The sequence below is a fragment of the Penaeus japonicus genome, unplaced genomic scaffold (assembly GCF_977035675.1).
Source record: "Penaeus japonicus unplaced genomic scaffold, GWHDUDI00000001_assembly GWHDUDI00000003, whole genome shotgun sequence".
Classification (NCBI taxonomy): Eukaryota; Metazoa; Arthropoda; class Malacostraca; order Decapoda; family Penaeidae; genus Penaeus; species Penaeus japonicus.
This window is the reverse complement of record NW_028234405.1, coordinates 53151860-53171538: the sequence shown is the minus strand read 5'-3', so window position 1 is coordinate 53171538 and position 19679 is coordinate 53151860. Positions and strand designations below refer to the sequence as shown.

Genomic DNA, 19679 nt, shown 5'->3' with positions numbered 1-19679 from the left:
AAAAATCAATTGCGAGAAAAAAGGTGCAAGAAAAAAAAATGACGATCCTGAAAAAATGCCAAAAATGCTTAAAATACACGTTAGAGCCATTCTGATAACGAAACGGATTACAGTTCAATGCACTGATTTTTGTTATATTAAAGGAAAAAATCAATTGCGAGAAAAAAAGGTGCAAGAAAAAAAAATGACGATCCTGAAAAAATGCCAAAAATGCTTAAAATACACGTTAGAGCCATTCTGATAACGAAACGGATTACAGTTCAATGCACTGATTTTTGTTATATTAAAGGAAAAATCAATTGCGAGAAAAAGGTGCAAGAAAAAAAAATGACGATCCTGAAAAAATGCCAAAAATGCTTAAAATACACGTTAGAGCCATTCTGATAACGAAACGGATTACAGTTCAATGCACTGATTTTTGTTATATTAAAGGAAAAATCAATTGCGAGAAAAAAGGTGCAAGAAAAAAAAATGACGATCCTGAAAAAATGCCAAAAATGCTTAAAATACACGTTAGAGCCATTCTGATAACGAAACGGATTACAGTTCAATGCACTGATTTTTGTTATATTAAGGAAAAATCAATTGCGAGAAAAAAGGTGCAAGAAAAAAAAATGACGATCCTGAAAAAATGCCAAAAATGCTTAAAATACACGTTAGAGCATTCTGATAACGAAACGGATTACAGTTCAATGCACTGAATTTTGTTATATTAAAGGAAAAATCAATTGCGAGAAAAAAGGTGCAAGAAAAAAAAATGACGATCCTGAAAAAATGCCAAAAATGCTTAAAATACACGTTAGAGCCATTCTGATAACGAAACGGATTACAGTTCAATGCACTGATTTTTGCTATATTAAAGGAAAAATCAATTGCGAGAAAAAAGGTGCAAGAAAAAAAAATGACGATCCTGAAAAAATGCCAAAAATGCTTAAAATACACGTTAGAGCCATTCTGATAACGAAACGGATTACAGTTCAATGCACTGATTTTTGTTATATTAAAGGAAAAATCAATTGCGAGAAAAAAGGTGCAAGAAAAAAAAATGACGATCCTGAAAAAAAGCAAAAATGCTTAAAATACACGTTAGAGCCATTCTGATAACGAAACGGATTACAGTTCAATGCACTGATTTTTGCTATATTAAAGGAAAAATCAATTGCGAGAAAAAAGGTGCAAGAAAAAAAAAATGACGATCCTGAAAAAATGCCAAAAATGCTTAAAATACACGTTAGAGCCATTCTGATAACGAAACGGATTACAGTTCAATGCACTGATTTTTGTTATATTAAAGGAAAAATCAATTGCGAGAAAAAGGTGCAAGAAAAAAAATGACGATCCTGAAAAAATGCCAAAAATGCTTAAAATACACGTTAGAGCCATTCTGATAACGAAACGGATTACTATTCAATGCATATTAAAGGAAAAATCAATTGCGAGAAAAAAGGTGCAAGAAAAAAAATGACGATCCTGAAAAAATGCCAAAAATGCTTAAAATACACGTTAGAGCCATTCTGATAACGAAACGGATTACAGTTCAATGCACTGATTTTTGCTATATTAAAGGAAAAATCAATTGCGAGAAAAAAGGTGCAAGAAAAAAAAATGACGATCCTGAAAAAATGCCAAAAATGCTTAAAATACACGTTAGAGCCATTCTGATAACGAAACGGATTACAGTTCAATGCACTGATTTTTGCTATATTAAAGGAAAAATCAATTGCGAGAAAAAAGGTGCAAGAAAAAAAAATGACGATCCTGAAAAAAAGCCAAAAATGCTTAAAATACACGTTAGAGCCATTCTGATAACGAAACGGATTACAGTTCAATGCACTGATTTTTGCTATATTAAAGGAAAAATCAATTGCGAGAAAAAAGGTGCAAGAAAAAAAATGACGATCCTGAAAAAATGCCAAAAATGCTTAAAATACACGTTAGAGCCATTCTGATAACGAAACGGATTACAGTTCAATGCACTGATTTTTGTTATATTAAAGGAAAAATCAATTGCGAGAAAAAAGGTGCAAGAAAAAAAAATGACGATCCTGAAAAAAAGCCAAAAATGCTTAAAATACACGTTAGAGCCATTCTGATAACGAAACGGATTACAGTTCAATGCACTGATTTTTGTTATATTAAAGGAAAAATCAATTGCGAGAAAAAAAGGTGCAAGAAAAAAAAAATGACGATCCTGAAAAAATGCCAAAAATGCTTAAAATACACGTTAGAGCCATTCTGATAACGAAACGGATTACAGTTCAATGCACTGATTTTTGCTATATTAAAGGAAAAATCAATTGCGAGAAAAAAGGTGCAAGAAAAAAAAATGACGATCCTGAAAAAATGCCAAAAATGCTTAAAATACACGTTAGAGCCATTCTGATAACGAAACGGATTACAGTTCAATGCACTGATTTTTGCTATATTAAAGGAAAAATCAATTGCGAGAAAAAGGTGCAAGAAAAAAAAATGACGATCCTGAAAAAATGCCAAAAATGCTTAAAATACACGTTAGAGCCATTCTGATAACGAAACGGATTACAGTTCAATGCACTGATTTTTGCTATATTAAAGGAAAAATCAATTGCGAGAAAAAAGGTGCAAGAAAAAAAAATGACGATCCTGAAAAAATGCCAAAAATGCTTAAAATACACGTTAGAGCCATTCTGATAACGAAACGGATTACAGTTCAATGCACTGATTTTTGCTATATTAAAGGAAAATGCGAGAAAAAAGGTGCAAGAAAAAAAAATGACGATCCTGAAAAAATGCCAAAAATGCTTAAAATACACGTTAGAGCCATTCTGATAACGAAACGGATTACAGTTCAATGCACTGATTTTTGTTATATTAAAGGAAAAATCAATTGCGAGAAAAAAGGCGAAATAAAAAAAAGAAAATGACGATCCTGAAAATAAGCCAAAAATGCTTAAAATACACGTTAGAGCCATTCTGATAACGAAACGGATTACAGTTCAATGCACTGATTTTTGTTATATTAAAGGAAAAATCAAATGCGAGAAAAAAGGCGAAATAAAAAAAATCCTGAAAAAATGCCAAAAATGCTTAAAATACACGTTAGAGCCATTCTTATAACGAAACGGATTACAGTTCAATGCACTGATTTTTGCTATATTAAAGGAAAAATCAATTGCGAGAAAAAAGGTGCAAGAAAAAAAAATGACGATCCTGAAAAAATGCCAAAAATGCTTAAAATACACGTTAGAGCCATTCTGATAACGAAACGGTTCAATGCACTGATTTTTGCTATATTAAAGGAAAAATCAATTGCGAGAAAAAAGGTGCAAGAAAAAAAAATGACGATCCTGAAAAAAAGCCAAAAATGCTTAAAATACACGTTAGAGCCATTCTGATAACGAAACGGATTACAGTTCAATGCACTGATTTTTGTTATATTAAAGGAAAAATCAATTGCGAGAAAAAAGGTGCAAGAAAAAAAAATGACGATCCTGAAAAAATGCCAAAAATGCTTAAAATACACGTTAGAGCCATTCTGATAACGAAACGGATTACAGTTCAATGCACTGATTTTTGCTATATTAAAGGAAAAATCAATTGCGAGAAAAAAGGTGCAAGAAAAAAAAATGACGATCCTGAAAAAATGCTTAAAATACACGTTAGAGCCATTCTGATAACGAAACGGATTACAGTTCAATGCACTGATTTTTGTTATATTAAAGGAAAAATCAATTGCGAGAAAAAATGTGCAGGAAAAGTAAATGACGATCCTGAAAAAAATGCCAAAAATGCTTAAAATACACGTTAGAGCCATTCTGATAACGAAACTGATTACAGTTCAACGCACTGATTTTTGTTATATTAAAGGAAAAATCAATTGCGAGAAAAAAGGTACAAGAAAAAATAAATGACGATCCTGAAAAAAGGCCAAAAATGCTTAAAATACACGTTAGAGCCATTCTGATAACGAAACAGATTACAGTTTAATGCACTGATTTTTGCTATATTAAAGGAAAAATCAATTGCGAGAAAAAAGGTGCAAGAAAAAAAAATGACGATCCTGAAAAAAAGCCAAAAATGCTTAAAATACACGTTAGAGCCATTCTGATAACGAAACGGATTACAGTTTAATGCACTAATTTTTGTTATATTAAAGGAAAAATCAATTGCGAGAAAAAAAGCGAAAGAAAAAAAAGAAAATGACAATCCTGAAAAAATGCCAAAAATGCTTAAAATACACGTTAGAGCCATTCTGATAACGAAACGGATTAAAGTTCAATGCACTGATTTTTGTTATATTAAAGGAAAAATCAATTGCGAGAAAAAAGGTGCAAGAAAAAAAAATGCTGATCCTGAAAAAATGCCAAAAATGCTAAAAATACACCTTTTTTCAGTATTGTCATTTTTTTTCATGCACCTTTTTTCTTGCAATTGATTTTTCCTTTAATATAATAAAAATCAGTGAAAAAATGCTAATCCTGAAAAATGGCTCTAACGTGTATTTTAAGCATTTTTGGCATTTTTTCACGATCATTCTTTTTTCTTGCACCTTTTTTCTCGCAATTGATTTTTCCTTTAATATAACAAAAATCAGTGCATTATCTGTTTCGTTATCAGAATAGCTCTAACGTGTATTTTAAGCATTTTTGGCTTTTTTTCAGGATCGTCATTTTTTTTTTCTTGCACCTTTTTTCTCGCAATTGATTTTTCCTTTAATATAACAAAAATCAGTGCATTATCATTTTCGTTATCAGAATGGCTCTAACGTGTATTTTAAGCATTTTTGGCATTTTTTCAGGATCGTCATTTTTTTTTTCTTGCACCTTTTTTCTCGCAATTGATTTTTCCATTAATATAACAAAAATCAGTGCATTGAACTGTAATCCGTTTCGTTATCAGAATGGCTCTAACGTGTATTTTAAGCATTTTTAGCATTTTTTCAGGATCATTTTTTTTCTTGCACCTTTTTTCTCGCAATTGATTTTTCCTTTAATATAACAAAAATCAGTGCATCGAACTGTAATCCGTTTCGTTATCAGAATGGCTCTAACGTGTATTTTAAGCATTTTTGTTTTTTTTTCAGGATCGTCATTTTTTTTTTCTTGCACCTTTTTTTCTCGCAATTTATTTTTCCTTTAATATAACAAAAATCAGTGCATTGAACTGTAATCCGTTTCGTTATCAGAATGGCTCTAACGTGTATTTTAAGCATTTTTGGCATTTTTTCAGGATCGTCATTTCTTTTTTTCTTGCACCTTTTTTCTCGCAATTGATTTTTCCTTTAATATAACAAAAATCAGTGCATTGATCTGTAATCCGTTTCGTTATCAGAATGGTTCTAACGTGTATTTTAAGCATTTTTGGCTTTTTTTCAGGATCGTCATTCTTTTTTTCTTGCACCTTTTTTCTCGCAATTGATTTTTCCTTTAATATAGCAAAAATCAGTGCATTGAACTGTAATCCGTTTCGTTATCAGAATGGCTCTAACGTATATTTTAAGCATTTTTGGCATTTTTTCAGGATCGTCATTTTTTTTCTTGCACCTTTTTTCTCGCAATTGATTTTTCCTTTAATATAGCAAAAATCAGTGCATTGAACTGTAATCCGTTTCGTTATCAGAATGGCTCTAACGTGTATTTTAAGCATTTTTGGTCTTTTTCAGGATCGTCATTTTTCTTTTCTTACACCTTTTTTCTCGCAATTGATTTTTCCTTTAATATAGCAAAAATCAGTGCATTGAACTGTAATCCGTTTCGTTATCAGAATGGCTCTAACGTGTATTTTAAGCATTTTTGGCATTTTTTCAGGATCGTCATTTTTTTTTCTTGCACCTTTTTTCTCGCAATTGATTTTTCCTTTAATATAACAAAAATCAGTGCATTGAACTGTAATCCGTTTCGTTATCAGAATGGCTCTAACGTGTATTTTAAGCATTTTTGGCTTTTTTTCAGGATCGTCATATTTTTTTTTTCTTGCACCTTTTTTCTCGCAATTGATTTTTCCTTTAATATAGCAAAAATCAGTGCATTAAACTGTAATCCGTTTCGTTATCAGAATGGCTCTAACGTGTATTTTAAGCATTTTTGGCATTTTTTCAGGATCGTCATTTTTTTTCTTGCACCTTTTTTCACGCAATTGATTTTTCATTTAATATAGAAAAAAATCAGTGCATTGAACTGTAATCCGTTTCGTTATCAGAATGGCTCTAACGTGTATTTTAAGCATTTTTGGCATTTTTTCAGGATCGTCATTTTTTTTTCATGCACCTTTTTTCTCGCAATTGATTTTTTCTTTAATATAATAAAAATCAGTGCATTGAACTGTAATCCGTTTCGTTATCAGAATGGCTCTAACGTGTATTTTAAGCATTTTTGGCATTTTTTCACGATCATTCTTTTTTCTTGCACCTTTTTTCTCGCAATTGATTTTTCCTTTAATATAACAAAAATCAGTGCATTATCTGTTTCGTTATCAGAATAGCTCTAACGTGTATTTTAAGCATTTTTGGCATTTTTTTCAGGATCATTTTTTTTTCTTGCACCTTTTTTCTCGCAATTGATTTTTCCTTTAATATAGCAAAAATCAGTGCATTGAACTGTAATCCGTTTCGTTATCAGAATGGCTCTAACGTGTCTTTTAAGCATTTTTGGCATTTTTTCAGGATCGACATTTTTTTTCCTTGCACCTTTTTTCTCGCAATTGTATTTTCCTTTAATATAACAGAATGGCTCTAACGTGTATTTTAAGCATTTTGGTTTTTTTTTCAGGATCGACATTTTATTTTCTTGCACCTTTTTTCTCGCAATTGATTTTTCCTTTAATATAACAAAAATCAGTGCATTGAACTGTAATCCGTTTCGTTATCAGAATGGCTCTAACGTGTATTTTAAGCATTTTCGGGTTTTTTTCAGGATCGTGATTTTTTTTTTCTTGCACCTTTTTTCTCGCAATTGATTTTTCCTTTAATATAGCAAAAATCAGTGCATTGAACTGTAATCCGTTTCGTTATCAGAATGGCTCTAACGTGTATTTAATGGCATTTTTTCAGGATCGTCATTTTTTTTTCTTGCACCTTTTTTCTCGCAATTGATTTTTCCTTTAATATAATAAAAATCAGTGCATTGAACTGTAATCCGTTTCGTTATCAGAATGGCTCTAACGTGTATTTTAAGCATTTTTGGCATTTTTTCAGGATCGTCATTTTTTTTTTCTTGCACCTTTTTTCTCGCAATTGATTTTTCCTTTAATATAATAAAAACCAGTGCATTGAACTGTAATTCGTTTCGTTATCAGAATGGCTCTAACGTGTATTTTAAGCATTTTTGGCATTTTTTCAGGATCGTGATTTTTTTTTCTTGCACCTTTTTTCTCGCAATTGATTTTTCCTTTAATATAACAAAAATCAGTGCATTTAACTGTAATCCGTTTCGTTATCAGAATGGCTCTAACGTGTATTTTAAGCATTTTTGGCATTTTTTCAGGATCGTGATTTTTTTTTCTTGCACCTTTTTTCTCGCAATTGATTTGTTGCTGCAAGCTGCTTGGTGTTCTGGACAGGGCCCTGTGATTTTTTTTTTCTTTAATCTGCCGGTTGCGTGAGTTGGATCTACTGCGGTCCTTAAGGTGTGTTTGTGTGTGGGTTGTTTCGGCCTGACAGCGTTTTGTGTAGCCTGAACCGGCATTTGTACCATCGGTTCTGCTACCTTTTTTTGTTTTGTTTGGCAGGGTGTCGAGGCGGTTGTGATGGTAGATGTGCTGTTGCCTCCTGTTCAGGTGACTGGGTGACGTTTGTCGGTGATCTTACGTTTTCTCGCCTGACTGATTGTGTTGTTTGTCAAATATGAGCTTTATCTGGTTGTTCAGTGCCATGCTTGCCGAGGTTTGTGTTGGGAGGAATTACTTTTAGAATCCCCATGAGTCGGATTCTCCCAGGTCGAGCAGTGGGAAGTTGTTTCGGGCTAGGGTATTTTTTGCATGTTGTCTGAAACCGACTGTTAGGTTCTGGATGTGGGCATAGGTGATAAGGATTTCTTTAGAAAGATTGTCTGGGAGTGCCAGCTGCACTGTCTGTTTTATTTTCCTTTTCTTGGCTTATTAATGGTTTCCAGGTGTTTTGAGTTGAGCTACTTCTTTTATTAGTTTTATTTCCTTTTCTTTGTCTTTTTCTGTCATGATTTCCTTTGTCTTTTTCTGTCATGATTTCCTTTGTCTTTTTCTGTCATGATTTCCTTTGTCTTTTTCTGTCATGATTTCCTTTGTCTTTTCCTGTCACGATTTCCTGGGCACTTTTTATTTCTTCCGTTTTTGTTGAAGGATAGGATTAAGAAGGAAATGTTGAGAGAAAGAGTGGCAGTGGGAGAGTTGCGAGAGGCCAGGCTGAGGTGGTTGGGGCGCGTTGTGCGGAGAGAGGAGAGCTACGTAGGGAACAGAGTGAGGAAGGAGGTGGTTGGGCAGAGAAAGAGGGAAAGACCAAAGAGAAGATGGAAGGACTGTGTGAACGAGGATCTGATGCAAAGGGATTGAAGGAGGAAGATGCAAGAAACAGAGCACTATGGAGGGCAAAAATTCGTACCGGCAACCTCACGTGAATGGGATTAAATCCAGAAGACAAGATACAACAACAACAACAAAAAATGTAAGTAATATATGCGATCCTTAAAACAGACAAAAATCCTTAAAATAAACGTTAGTGCCATTCTGATAATTAAACGGATTACAGTTAAATGAGCTGATTTTCGTTATGTTAAAGGAAAAAACAATTGCAAGAAAAAAGATGCAAAAAAAAAATGTAAGTAATATATACGATCCTTAAAAAAGCCAAAAATACTTAAAACACACGTTAGAGCCATTCTGATAATGGAACGGATTAAAGTTAAATGCGCTGATTTTCCTTATATTAAAGGAAAAAGCAATTGCTAGAAAAAAAAGTGCAACAAAAAAATGCAAGTAATATATACGATTCTGAGAAAAACAAAAATGCTCAAAATACACGATAGAGCCATTCTGATAATGATATGGAACACAGTTAAATGAGCTGATTTTCGTTATATTAAAGGAAAAAGCAATTGCGAGAAAAAAAAGTGCAAAATCAACAACAACAAAAATGTAAGTAATATATACGATCCTGAAAAAAGTCAAAAATGCTTAAAATACACGTTAGAGTCATTCTCATGATGAAACAGATTACAGTTATATGCGTTGATTTGCGTTATATTAAAGGAAAAGACAATTGCGAGAAAAAAGAGGTAAAAAAATGCAAGATATATGTACGGTCCTGAAAAGAAATAATTGCTTAAAATACACGATAGAGCCATTCTGATAATGAAAAGGATTACAGTTAAATGCGCTGATTTTCGTTATATTAAAGGAAAAAAGCAATTGCGAGAGGAAAGATGCAACAAAAAAATGCAAGTATTATATACGATCCTGAGAGAAATGCTTAAAATATACGTTGAAGCTATTCTGACAATACAATGGATAACATTTTCGTTATTTTAAAGGAAAAAAGTAATTGCGAGAAAAAAGGTGCAAAAAAAAAAAAAATAATAATAATAAATAAATAAATAAAAACTCAAGTAATATATACGGTCCTGAAAAAAAAGCAAAAAATGATTAAAATACACGTTAGAGCCATTCTGATAATTAAACGATTTTACAGTTAAATGAGCTTATTATTTTTTATTTTTTTTTTAAGAAAAAAATAATTGCTAGAAAAAAGGTGCAAAAAAAATGTAAGTAATATATACGATTCTGAAAAAACATAAAATGCTTATAATACACGTTATGAATAATGAAACGAATTACAGTTAAATGCGCTGATTTTCGTATTATTAAAGGAAAAAATAATTGCGAAAAAAGGTGCAACAAAAAGAAAAATGACAGTAATATATACGATCCCGAAAAAAAGGATAAAAAGTGCTTAAAATACACGTTAGAACTACTGTGATAATGAAACGGATTACAGTTTAATGCACTGACTTCCGCTATATTAAAGGAAAAAGCAAGAGCTAGAAAAAAGGTGCAAGAAAAAAAAATGCAAGTAATACAGTATACACGATCCTGAAAAAAATGCTTAAAATACACTTTAGAGATAGCAAAAATCAGTGCATTGAACTGTAATCCGTTTCGTTATCAGAATGGCTCTAACGTGTATTTTAAGCATTTTTGGCTTTTTTTCAGGATCGTCCTTTTTTTTTTCTTGCACCTTTTTTCTCGCAATTGATTTTTCCTTTAATATAGCAAAAATCAGTGCATTGAACTGTAATCCGTTTCGTTATCAGAATGGCTCTAACGTGTATTTTTAGCATTTTTGGCATTTTTTCAGGATCGTCATTTATTTTTTTCTCGCAATTGATTTTTCCTTTAATATAACAAAAATCAGTGCATTGAACTGTAATCCGTTTCGTTATCAGAATGGCTCTAACGTGTATTTTAAGCATTTTTGTTTTTTTTCAGGATCGTCATTTTTTTTTTCTTGCACCTTTTTTCTCGCAATTGATTTTTCCTTTAATATAGCAAAAATCAGTGCATTGAACTGTAATCCGTTTCGTTATCAGAATGGCTCTAACGTGTATTTTAAGCATTTTTGGCTTTTTTTCAGGATCGTCCTTTTTTTTTTCTTGCACCTTTTTTCTCGCAATTGATTTTTCCTTTAATATAACAAAAATCAGTGCATTGAACTGTAATCCGTTTCTTTATCAGAATGGATCTAACGTGTATTTTAAGCATTTATGGCATTTTTTCAGGATCGTCATTTTTTTTTCTTGCACCTTTTTTCTCGCAATTGATTTTTCCTTTAATATAGCAAAAATCAGTGCATTGAACTGTAATCCGTTTCGTTATCAGAATGGCTCTAACGTGTATTTTTAGCATTTTTGGCATTTTTTCAGGATCGTCATTTATTTTTTTCTCGCAATTGATTTTTCCTTTAATATAACAAAAATCAGTGCATTGAACTGTAATCCGTTTCGTTATCAGAATGGCTCTAACGTGTATTTTAAGCATTTTTGGCATTTTTTCAGGATCGTCATTTTTTTTTTCTTGCACCTTTTTTCTCGCAATTGATTTTTCCTTTAATATAACAAAAATCAGTGCATTGAACTGTAATCCGTTTCGTTATCAGAATGGCTCTAACGTGTATTTTAAGCATTTTTGGCATTTTTTCAGGATCGTCATTTTTTTTCTTGCACCTTTTTTCTCGCAATTGATTTTTCCTTTAATATAGCAAAAATCAGTGCATTGAACTGTAATCCGTTTCGTTATCAGAATGGCTCTAACGTGTATTTTAAGCATTTTTGGCATTTTTTCAGGATCGTCATTTTTTTTTCTTGCACCTTTTTTCTCGCAATTGATTTTTCCTTTAATATAGCAAAAATCAGTGCATTGAACTGTAATCCGTTTCGTTATCAGAATGGCTCTAACGTGTATTTTAAGCATTTTTGGCATTTTTTCAGGATCGTCATTTTTTTTTTTTTGCACCTTTTTTCTCGCAATTGATTTTTCCTTTAATATAGCAAAAATCAGTGCATTGAACTGTAATCCGTTTCGTTATCAGAATGGCTCTAACGTGTATTTTAAGCATTTTTGGCATTTTTTCAGGATCGTCATTTTTTTTTTCTTGCACCTTTTTTTCTCGCAATTGATTTTTCCTTTAATATAGCAAAAATCAGTGCATTGAACTGTAATCCGTTTCGTTATCAGAATGGCTCTAACGTGTATTTTAAGCATTTTTGGCATTTTTTCAGGATCGTCATTTTTATTTTCTTGCACCTTTTTTCTCGCAATTGATTTTTCCTTTAATATAGCAAAAATCAGTGCATTGAACTGTAATCCGTTTCGTTATCAGAATGGCTCTAACGTGTATTTTAAGCATTTTTGGCATTTTTTCAGGATCGTCATTTTTTTTTTCTTGCACCTTTTTTCTCGCAATTGATTTTTCCTTTAATATAGCAAAAATCAGTGCATTGAACTGTAATCTGTTTCGTTATCAGAATGGCTCTAACGTGTATTTTAAGCATTTTTGGCATTTTTTCAGGATCGTCATTTTTTTTCTTGCACCTTTTTTCTCGCAATTGATTTTTCTTTAATATAACAAAAATCAGTGCATTGAACTGTAATCCGTTTCGTTATCAGAATGGCTCTAACGTGTATTTTAAGCATTTTTGGCATTTTTTCAGGATCGTCATTTTTTTTCTTGCACCTTTTTTCTCGCAATTGATTTTTCCTTTAATATAACAAAAATCAGTGCATTGAACTGTAATCCGTTTCGTTATCAGAATGGCTCTAACGTGTATTTTAAGCATTTTTGGCATTTTTTCAGGATCTTCATTTTTTTTTCTTGCACTTTTTTTCTCGCAATTGATTTTTCCTTTAATACCTTTCATATAAAGAAAATTAGTGCATTGAACTGTAATCCGTTTCGTTATCAGAATTTTTCTAACGTGTATTTTATTTTTTTTTTTCAGAATCGTCATTTAATTTTTTTCACCTTTTTTCTCGCAATTACTTTTTCCTTTAATATAACGAAAATCTGCGCATTTAACTTTAATCCGTTTCATTATCAGAATGGCTCTAACGTGTATTTTAAGTATTTTTGGGTATTTTCAGGATCGGTTACATTACTGCCATTTTTTGCACATTTTTTCTCGGAATATCTTTTTCCTTTAATATAACGAAAATCAGAGCATTGAACTGTAATCCGTCCATTATGAGAATGGCTCTAACGTGTATTTTAAGCATTTTAGTTTTTTTTTCAGGATTGTCATTTTTTTTTCTTGAACCCTTTTTCTCGCAATTGCATTTTCCTTTAATATAACGAAAATCAGCGCATTTAACTGTAATCCGTTTCATTATCAGAATGGCTCTAACGTGTATTTTCAGCATTTTTTGTTATCTTTTTCAAGATCGTATATATCACTTGCATTTTTTTTCTTGAACCTTTTTTCTCGCAATTGATTTTCCCTTTAATATAACAAAAATCAGTGAATTGAACTGTAATCCGTTTCGTTATCAGAATGGCTCTAACGTGAATCAAGCGTTTTTTTTTCAGGATCGTATATATTACTTGCACCTTTTTTCTAGCAATTATTTTTTCCTTTAATATAACGAAAATCAGCGCATTTAACTGTAATCATTATCAGAATTGTATTAACCTTTATTTTATGCATTTTTTTTTCAGGATCGTATATATTACTTGTATTATTTTACTTTCACCTTTTTTCTCCCATTTACTTTTTCCTTTACTATAACGAAAATCAGCGAATTGAACTGTAATCCGTTTCGTTATCAGAATGGATCTAAAGTTTATTTTAAGCTTTTTCTTTTTTTTTTAATGTTCGTATATATTACTTTATTTTTCTTGCACCTTTTTTCTCGCAATTATTTTTTCCTTTATTATAACGAAAATCAGCGCATTTAACTGTAATCCGTTTCATTATAAGTATGTGTCTAACGTGTATTTTAAGTATTTTTGTTTTTCAATTTCGTATATATTACTTGCACTTTTTTTCTTGCACCTTTTTCTCGCAATTGCTTTTCCTTAAATATAAGGAAAATCAGCGCATGAACTGTATTCCGTTTCGTTATCAACATGGCTCAAACGTGTATCTTAAGCATTTTTGGCTTTTTTTCAGGAATGTATATATTACTTTCATTTTTTGCACCTTTTTTCTCGCAATTGCATTTTCTTTTAATATAATGAAAATCAGTGAATTGAACTGTAATCCGTTTCGTTATCAGAATGGCTCTAACGTGAATCAAGCATTTCTTTTTTTTCAGGATCTTGTATATTACTTATATTTTTTTTCTTTTTTTTTTTTGCTCCTTTTTTCTCGCAATTGTCTTTTCCTTTAATAAACGAAAATATGCGCATTTAACTTTGATTCGTTTCGTTATCAGAATGGCTCTAACGTGTATTTTAAGCATTTTTGGCATTTTTTCAGGATCGTATATATTCATTTTTTTTTCTTGCACCTTTTTTTTCGCAATTGATTTTTCCTTTAATATAACAAAAATCAGTGAATTGAACTGTAATCATTATCAGAATTGTTTTAACCTGTATTTTATGCATTTTTGGCTTTTTTCAGGATCGTATATATTACTTGTATTATTTTACTTTCACCTTTTTTCTCGCAATTGATTTTTCCTTTAATATAACAAAAATCAGTGAATTGAACTGTAATCCGTTTCGTTATCAGAATGGCTCTAACGTGCATTTTAAGCATTTTGGCTTTTCTCAGGATCATTTATATTACTTTTTTTTGCAATTTTTTTCTCGCAATTGCTTTTTCGTTTAATATAACGAAAATCAGCGCATTTAACTATAATCAGTTTCATTATGAGAACGGATCTAACGTATATTTTAAGCTTTTTTTTCAGGATCGTATATATTACTTGCATTTTTTTTCTCGCAATTGCGTTTTCCTTTAATATAACGAAAATCAGTTTATTTAACTGTAATCCATTTCATTATCAGAATGGCTCTAACGTGTATTTTAAGCATTTTTGTTTTTTTCAGGATCGTATATATTACTTGCATTGTTTTTTTGTTGATGTTTTTCTCGCAATTGCTTTTTCTTTAATATAATGAAAATTACCGTATATAACTATAATTCGTTTCATTACCAGAATGGATCTAACGTGTAATTGAGGCATTTTTTTCTGGATCGTATATATTACTTGCATTCTTTTTTTTTCTTTCTTTTTTCTCGCAATTGCTTTTTCCTTTAATATAACGATAATCACATCTTTTAACTGTAATTCGTTTCATTATCAGAATGGTTCTAACGTGTATTTTTAGCATTTTTGGCTTTTTCAGGATCGTATATATTACTCTTTTTTCCATTTTTTTTTCGCAATTGATTTGTCAAATAATACAACGAAAATCAGCGCATTTCATTATTAGAATGGCTCTAACGTGTATTTCAAGTATTTATGGCTTTTTTCAGGATCGTAGATATTAATTGCATTTTTTTTTTTGCACCATTTTTCTCGCAATTTATTTTCTTTTTATATAACGAAAATCAGAGGATTTAACTGTAATCCTTTTCAATATCAGAATGGCTCTAACGTGTATTTTAAGATCTTTTTTTTTCAGGATCGTCTATATTATTTTCGTTTTTTTTTTCAGGATCGTCATTTTTTTTTTTTTTTTTTTGCACCTTTTTCTCGCACTTCCTTTTTTTCTTTAATATAACGAGATCAGCGCATTTAACTGTAATCCGTTTCATTATCAGAATGGCTCTAACGTGTATTTTAAGCATTTTTGGCATTTTTTTCAGGATCGTCATTTTTTTTTTCTTGCACCTTTTTTCTCGCAATTGATTTTTCCTTTAATATAACAAAAATCAGTGCATTTAACTGTAATCCGTTTCGTTATCAGAATGGCTCTAACGTGTATTTTAAGCATTTTTGGCATTTTTTCAGGATCGTCATTTTTTTTTTCTTGCACCTTTTTTCTCGCAATTGATTTTTCCTTTAATATAGCAAAAATCAGTGCATTGAACTGTAATCCGTTTCGTTATCAAAATGGCTCTAACGTGTATTTTAAGCATTTTTGGCATTTTTTCAGGATCTTCATTTTTTTTTCTTGCACCTTTTTTCTCGCAATTGATTTTTCCTTTAATATTACTTGCATTTTGTTTCATGCACCTTTTTTCTCGCAATTGCTTTTTCCTTTCATATAAAGAAAATTAGCGCATTTAACTCTAATACGTTTCATTATCTGATTTTTTCTGACGTGTATTTTAAGTTTTTTTTCAGAATCGTATATGTTACTTGCATTTAATTTTTTTCACCTTTTTTCTACCAATTACTTTTGCCTTTAATATAACGAAAATCAGCGCATTTAACTGTAATCCGTTTCATTATCAGAATGGCTCGAACGTGTATTTTAACCATTTTTGGTGTTTTTTTCAGGATGGTGTATACTTCCATTTTTTTTGTTACACATTTTTCTCGCAATATCTTTTTCTTTTAATATAACGAAAATCAGCGCATTTAACTGTAATCCGTTTCATTATCAGAATGGCTCGAACGTGTATTTTAAGCATTTTTCGTTTTTTTCAGGATCAAGTATATTACTTGCATTTTTTTTCTTGAACCTTTTATCTCGTAATTGCTTTTTCCTTTAATATAATGAAAATCAGCGATTTTAACTGTAAGCCGTTTCGTTATCAGAATGGCTCAAACGTGTATTTTAAGCATTTTTCGCTTTTTTCAGGATCAAGTATATTACTTGCATTTTTTTTCTTGAACCTTTTATCTCGCAATTGCTTTTTCCTTTAATATACCCAAAATCAGCGCATTTAACCCTAATCCGTTTCATTATCAGAATGGCTCTAACGTGAATCAAGCGTTTTTTTTTCAGGATCGTATATATTACTTGCACCTTTTTTCTAGCAATTATTTTTTCCTTTAATATAACGAAAATCAGCGCATTTAACTGTAATCATTATCAGAATTGTATTAACCTTTATTTTATGCATTTTTTTTTCAGGATCGTATATATTACTTGTATTATTTTACTTTCACCTTTTTTCTCCCATTTACTTTTTCCTTTACTATAACGAAAATCAGCGCATTTAACTGTAATACGTTTCATTATCAGAATGGCACGAACGTTTATTTTAAGCATTTTCGTTTTTTTTTAGGATCGTGTATATTACTTCCATTTTTCCCACATTATTTCTCGCAATTGCTTTTTCCTTTATTATAACGAAAATCAGCGCATTTAACTGTAATCCGTTTCATTATAAGTATGTGTCTAACGTGTATTTTAAGTATTTTTGTTTTTCAATTTCGTATATATTACTTGCATTTTTTTTCTTGCACCTTTTTCTTGCAATTGCTTTTCCTTAAATATAAGGAAAATCAGCGCACTGTAATCCATTTCATTATCAGAATGGCTCTAACGTGTATTTTAAGTATTTTTGTTTTTCTTTCAGGAATGTATATATTACTTTCATTTTTTGCACCTTTTTTCTCGCAATTGCATTTTCTTTTAATATAATGAAAATCAGCGCATTTAAGTGTAATCCGTTTCATCATCAGAATGGCTCTAACGTGAATCAAGCATTTCTTTTTTTCAGGATCTTGTATATTACTTATATTTTTTTTCTTTTTTTTTTTTGCTCCTTTTTTCTCGCAATTGTCTTTTCCTTTAATAAACGAAAATATGCGCATTTAACTTTGATTCGTTTCATTATCAGAGATGTTCTAACCTGTATTTAAGCATTTTTGGCTTTTTTTCAGGATCGTATATATTACTAGCCTTTTTTTTTCTTGTACCTTTTTTCTAGCATTTGTTTTTTCCTTTAATATAACGAAAATCAGCGCATTTAACTGTAATCATTATCAGAATTGTTTTAACCTGTATTTTATGCATTTTTGGCTTTTTTCAGGATCGTATATATTACTTGTATTATTTTACTTTCACCTTTTTTCTCCCAATTACTTTTTCCTTTAATATAACGAAAATCAGCGCATTTAACTGCAATACGTTTCATTATCAGAATGGCTCGAACGTGCATTTTAAACATTTTTGGCTTTTCTCAGGATCATTTATATTACTTCCATTTTTTTCAATTTTTTTCTCGCAATTGCTTTTTCGTTTAATATAACGAAAATCAGCGCATTTAACTATAATCAGTTTCATTATGAGAACGGATCTAACGTATATTTTAAGCTTTTTTTTCAGGATCGTATATATTACTTGCATTTTTTTTCTTTCACCTTTTTTCTCACAATTGCGTTTTCCTTTAATATAACGAAAATCAGTTTATTTAACTGTAATCCATTTCATTATCAGAATGGCTCTAACGTGTATTTTAAGCATTTTTGTTTTTTTCAGGATCGTATATATTACTTGCATTGTTTTTTTGTTGATGTTTTTCTCGCAATTGCTTTTTCTTTAATATAATGAAAATTACCGTATATAACTATAATTCGTTTCATTACCAGAATGGATCTAACGTGTAATTGAGGCATTTTTTTCTGGATCGTATATATTACTTGCATTCTTTTTTTTTCTTTCTTTTTTCTCGCAATTGCTTTTTCCTTTAATATAACGATAATCACATCTTTTAACTGTAATTCGTTTCATTATCAGAATGGTTCTAACGTGTATTTTTAGCATTTTTGGCTTTTTCAGGATCGTATATATTACTCTTTTTTCCATTTTTTTTCGCAATTGATTTGTCAAATAATACAACGAAAATCAGCGCATTTCATTATTAGAATGGCTCTAACGTGTATTTCAAGTATTTATGGCTTTTTTCAGGATCGTAGATATTAATTGCATTTTTTTTTTTGCACCATTTTTCTCGCAATTTATTTTCTTTTTATATAACGAAAATCAGAGGATTTAACTGTAATCCTTTTCAATATCAGAATGGCTCTAACGTGTATTTTAAGATCTTTTTTTTCAGGATCGTCTATATTATTTTCTTTTTTTTCAGGATCGTCATTCTTTTTTTTTTTTTTTTTTTGCACCTTTTTCTCGCACTTCCTTTTTTTCTTTAATATAACGAGATCAGCGCATTTAACTGTAATCCGTTTCATTATCAGAATGGCTCTAACGTGTATTTTAAGCATTTTTGGCATTTTTTTCAGGATCGTCATTTTTTTTTTCTTGCACCTTTTTTCTCGCAATTGATTTTTCCTTTAATATAACGAAAATCACCGCATTTAACTGTAATCCGTTTCGTTATCAGAATGTCTCTAAAGTGTATTTTAAGCATTTTCATTTTTTTCGGGATCGTCATTTTTTTTTTATTGCACCTTTTTTCTCACAATTGGTTTTTCCTTTAATATAGCAAAAATCAGTGCATTGAACTGTAATCCGTTTCGTTATCAAAATGGCTCTAACGTGTATTTTAAGCATTTTTGGCATTTTTTCAGGATCTTCATTTTTTTTTCTTGCACCTTTTTTCTCGCAATTGATTTTTCCTTTAATATTACTTGCATTTTGTTTCATGCACCTTTTTTCTCGCAATTGCTTTTTCCTTTCATATAAAGAAAATTAGCGCATTTAACTCTAATACGTTTCATTATCTGATTTTTTCTGACGTGTATTTTAAGTTTTTTTTTCAGAATCGTATATGTTACTTGCATTTAATTTTTTTCACCTTTTTTCTACCAATTACTTTTGCCTTTAATATAACGAAAATCAGCGCATTTAACTGTAATCCGTTTCATTATCAGAATGGCTCGAACGTGTATTTTAACCATTTTTGGTGTTTTTTTCAGGATGGTGTATACTTCCATTTTTTTTGTTACACATTTTTCTCGCAATATCTTTTTCTTTTAATATAACGAAAATCAGCGCATTTAACTGTAATCCGTTTCATTATCAGAATGGCTCTAACGTGTATTTTAAGCATTTTTGGCATTTTTTTCAGGATCGTCATTTTTTTTTCTTGCACCTTTTTTCTCGCAATTGATTTTTCCTTTAATATAACAAAAATCAGTGCATTTAACTGTAATCCGTTTCGTTATCAGAATGGCTCTAACGTGTATTTTAAGCATTTTTGGCATTTTTTCAGGATCGTGTATATTACTTGCATATTTTTTTTTCTTGAAACTTTTTTCTCGCAATTGATTTTTCCTTTAATATAACAAAAATCAGTGCATTGAAGTGTAATCCGTTTCGTTATCAAAATGGCTCTAACGTGTATTTTAAGCATTTTTGGCATTTTTTCAGG

At 30.6% G+C, this 19679-nt stretch overlaps 1 protein-coding gene across 6 annotated transcripts in view; it reads left to right on the top strand.

Annotated features, from left to right (window-relative positions):
• Nucleotides 1-19679, top strand: part of LOC122264606 (uncharacterized) — a 245129-nt gene that overhangs the window by 94389 nt on the left and 131061 nt on the right. The window lies entirely within an intron of this gene.